Genomic DNA, 5000 nt, shown 5'->3' on the forward strand with positions numbered 1-5000 from the left:
GTAGTTAGTGCCCTATATACTATACGGTTCTAGCTGCCCTGGGCGGCCGTAGTTAGTGCCCTATATACTATACGGTGTTAGCTGCCCTGGGCGGCCGTAGTTAGTGCCCTATAGACTATACGGTGTTAGCTGCCCTGGGCGGCCGTAGTTAGTGCCCTATAGACTATACGGTTCTAGCTGCCCTGGGCGGCCGTAGTTAGTGCCCTATATACTATACGGTTCTAGCTGCCCTGGGCGGCCGTAGTTAGTGCCCTATAGACTATACGGTGTTAGCTGCCCTGGGCGGCCGTAGTTAGTGCCCTATAAACTATACGGTGTTAGCACGCCCTGGGCGGCCGTAGTTAGTGCCCTATAGACTATACGGTGTTAGCTGCCCTGGGCGGCCGTAGTTAGTGCCCTATAGACTATACGGTTCCTAGCTGCCCTGGGCGGCCGTAGTTAGTGCCCTATAGACTATACGGTTCTAGCTGCCCCTGGGCGGCCGTAGTTAGTGCCCTATAGACTATACGGTTCTAGCTGCCCTGGGGCGGCCGTAGTTAGTGCCCTATAGACTATACGGTTCTAGCTGCCCTGGGCGGCCGTAGTTAGTGCCCTATATACTATACGGTGTTAGCTGCCCTGGGCGGCCGTAGTTAGTGCCCTATATACTATACGGTGTTAGCTGCCCTGGGCTTCCGTAGTTAGTGCCCTATATACTATACGGTGTTAGCTGCCCTGGGCGGCCGTAGTTAGTGCCCTATATACTATACGGTGTTAGCTTCCCTGGGCTTCCGTAGTTAGTGCCCTATATGCTATACGGTGTTAGCTGCCCTGGGCGGCCGTAGTTAGTGCCCTATATGCTATACGGTGTTAGCTGCCCTGGGCGGACGTAGTTAGTGCCCTATAGTCTATACGGTGTTAGCTGCCCTGGGCGGCCGTAGTTAGTGCCCTATATACTATACGGTGTTAGCTGCCCTGGGCGGACGTAGTTAGTGCCCTATATACTATACGGTGTTAGCTGCCCTGGGCGGCCGTAGTTAGTGCCCTATATACTATACGGTGTTAGCTGCCCTGGGCGGCCGTAGTTAGTGCCCTATAGTCTATATGCCGTCAGAATGAGAACAATAGTGGCATCGGCAGTTCACCTTAAACAAAGAAAAGACACCAATGAAACTGATGCAAACCAATAAAAATAGTGGAATCACAATAATTAGACTAGATAAACCGGTTGAAATCGCACTGGATGTATTAGTTCAGAATTGCATTGTGGGCATTCTCATATTTCAATGTACAGCCTTATCCTATGGATCTGGGGTACATGTTCTGGGGTATCAGCCTACTCAGTGACACCCACAGAACACAACCGTCCAGAGATGTCACTCACTCGTAATCTTCTACGGTACTGGTAAATGCCCCATAATCAGGTCTTTCCACCTATAGAAGACTCTCAGACAAATAAACACGTCAGATTTCCCTCTGGAGGAAGAGAAAGAGCAAAGGATGTCTGGTGATCCTGTTGTTCCTCCAGACAGTACATCCTGTTGTTCCTCCAGACAGTACATCCTGTTGTTCCTCCAGACAGTACAGCCTGTTGTTCCTCCAGACAGTACAGCCTGTTGTTCCTCCAGACAGTACAGCCTGTTGTTCCTCCAGACAGTACAGCCTGTTGTTCCTCCAGACAGTACAGTCTATTGTTCCTCCAGACAGTACAGCCTGTTGTTCCTCCAGACAGTACAGCCTGTTGGTGATCCTGTTGTTCCTCCAGACAGTACATCCTGTTGTTCCTCCAGACAGTACAGCCTGTTGTTCCTCCAGACAGTACATCCTGTTGTTCCTCCAGACAGTACAGCCTGTTGTTCCTCCAGACAGTACAGCCTGTTGGTGATCCTGTTGTTCCTCCAGACAGTACATCCTGTTGTTCCTCCAGACAGTACAGCCTGTTGTTCCTCCAGACAGAACAGTCTGTTGTTCCTCCAGACAGTACAGCCTGTTGTTCCTCCAGACAGTACAGCATGTTGTTCCTCCAGACAGTACAGCCTGTTGTTCCTCCAGACAGTACAGCCTGTTGTTCCTCCAGACAGTACAGCCTGTTGTTCCTCCAGACAGTACAGCCTGTTGTTCCTCCAGACAGTACAGCCTGTTGTTCCTCCAGACAGTACAGCCTGTTGTTCCTCCAGACAGTACAGCCTGTTGTTCCTCCAGACAGTACAGCATGTTGTTCCTCCAGACAGTACAGCCTGTTGTTCCTCCAGACAGTACAGCCTGTTGTTCCTCCAGACAGTACAGTCTGTTGTTCCTCCAGACAGTACAGCCTGTTGTTCCTCCAGACAGTACAGCCTGTTGTTCCTCCAGACAGTACAGCCTGTTGTTCCTCCAGACAGTACAGCCTGTTGTTCCTCCAGACAGTACAGCCTGTTGTTCCTCCAGACAGTACAGCCTGTTGTTCCTCCAGACAGTACAGCCTGTTGTTCCTCCAGACAGTACAGCCTGTTGTTCCTCCAGACAGTACAGCCTGTTGTTCCTCCAGACAGTACAGCCTGTTGTTCCTCCAGACAGTACAGCCCGTTGTTCCTCCAGACAGTACAGCCCGTTGTTCCTCCAGACAGTACAGCCTGTTGTTCCTCCAGACAGTACAGTCTATTGTTCCTCCAGACAGTACAGCCTGTTGTTCCTCCAGACAGTACAGCCTGTTGTTCCTCCAGACAGTACAGCCCGTTCTTCCTCCAGACAGTACAGCCCGTTGTTCCTCCAGACAGTACAGCCTGTTGTTCCTCCAGACAGTACAGCCTGTTGTTCCTCCAGACAGTACAGCCTGTTGTTCCTCCAGACAGTACAGCCTGTTGTTCCTCCAGACAGTACAGCCTGTTGTTCCTCCAGACAGTACAGTCTGTTGTTCCTCCAGACAGTACAGCCTGTTGTTCCTCCAGACAGTACAGCATGTTGTTCCTCCAGACAGTACAGCCTGTTGGTGATCCTGTTGTTCCTCCAGACAGTACAGCCTGTTGTTCCTCCAGACAGTACAGCCTGTTGTTCCTCCAGACAGTACAGCCTGTTGTTCCTCCAGACAGTACAGCCTGTTGTTCCTCCAGACAGTACAGCCTGTTGTTCCTCCAGACAGTACAGTCTGTTGTTCCTCCAGACAGTACAGCCTGTTGTTCCTCCAGACAGTACAGCCTGTTGTTCCTCCAGACAGTACAGCATGTTGTTCCTCCAGACAGTACAGCCTGTTGTTCCTCCAGACAGTACAACCTGTTGTTCCTCCAGACAGTACAGTCTATTGTTCCTCCAGACAGTACAGCCTGTTGTTCCTCTAGACAGTACAGCCTGTTGTTCCTCCAGACAGTACAGTCTATTGTTCCTCCAGACAGTACAGCCTGTTGTTCCTCCAGACAGTACAGTCTGTTGTTCCTCCAGACAGTACAGCCTGTTGTTCCTCCAGACAGTACAGTCTGTTGTTCCTCCAGACAGTACAGCCTGTTGTTCCTCCAGACAGTACAGCCTGTTGTTCCTCCAGACAGTACAGCCTGTTGTTCCTCCAGACAGTACATCCTGTTGTTCCTCCAGACAGTACAGTCTGTTGTTCCTCCAGACAGTACAGCCTGTTGTTCCTCCAGACAGTACAGCCTGTTGGTGATCGTGTTGTTCCTCCAGACAGTACAGTCTGTTGTTCCTCCAGACAGTACAGTCTATTGTTCCTCCAGACAGTACAGCCTGTTGTTCCTCCAGACAGTACAGCCTGTTGTTCCTCCAGACAGTACAGCCTGTTGTTCCTCCAGACAGTACAGCCTGTTGTTCCTCCAGACAGTACAGCCTGTTGTTCCTCCAGACAGTACAGCCTGTTGGTTATCGTGTTGTTCCTCCAGACAGTACAGCCTGTTGTTCCTCCAGACAGTACAGTCTATTGTTCCTCCAGACATTACAGCCTGTTGGTTATCGTGTTGTTCCTCCAGACAGTACAGCCTGTTGGTTATCGTGTTGTTCCTCCAGACAGTACAGCCTGTTGTTCCTCCAGACAGTACAGCCTGTTGTTCCTCCAGACAGTACATCCTGTTGTTCCTCCAGACAGTACAGCCTGTTGTTCCTCCAGACAGTACAGCTTGTTGTTCCTCCAGACAGTACAGTCTGTTGTTCCTCCAGACAGTACAGCCTGTTGTTCCTCCAGACAGTACATCCTGTTGTTCCTCCAGACAGTACAGTCTGTTGTTCCTCCAGACAGTACATCCTGTTGTTCCTCCAGACAGTACATCCTGTTGTTCCTCCAGACAGTACATCCTGTTGTTCCTCCAGACAGTACAGCCTGTTGGTGATCCTGTTGTTCCTCCAGACAGTACAGTCTATTGTTCCTCCAGACAGTACAGCCTGTTGTTCCTCCAGACAGAACAGTCTGTTGTTCCTCCAGACAGTACAGCCTGTTGTTGATCGTGTTGTTCCTCCAGACAGTACAGTCTGTTGTTCCTCCAGACAGTACAGTCTATTGTTCCTCCAGACAGTACAGCCTGTTGTTCCTCCAGACAGTACAGCCTGTTGTTCCTCCAGACAGTACAGCCTGTTGTTCCTCCAGACAGTACAGCCTGTTGTTCCTCCAGACAGTACAGCTTGTTGTTCCTCCAGACAGTACAGCCTGTTGTTCCTCCAGACAGTACATCCTGTTGTTCCTCCAGACAGTACAGCCTGTTGGTGATCCTGTTGTTCCTCCAGACAGTACAGTCTATTGTTCCTCCAGACAGTACATCCTGTTGTTCCTCCAGACAGTACAGTCTATTGTTCCTCCAGACAGTACAGCCTGTTGTTCCTCCAGACAGTACAGCCTGTTGTTCCTCCAGACAGTACAGCCTGTTGTTCCTCCAGACAGTACAGCCTGTTGTTCCTCCAGACAGTACAGCCTGTTGTTCCTCCAGACAGTACATCCTGTTGTTCCTCCAGACAGTACAGCCTGTTGTTCCTCCAGACAGTACATCCTGTTGTTCCTCCAGACAGTACAGCCTGTTGGTGATCCTGTTGTTCCTCCAGACAGTACATCC

The sequence above is a fragment of the Salvelinus fontinalis genome, chromosome 11 (genome assembly GCF_029448725.1).
Source record: "Salvelinus fontinalis isolate EN_2023a chromosome 11, ASM2944872v1, whole genome shotgun sequence".
In the NCBI taxonomy this organism is placed as follows: Eukaryota; Metazoa; Chordata; class Actinopteri; order Salmoniformes; family Salmonidae; genus Salvelinus; species Salvelinus fontinalis.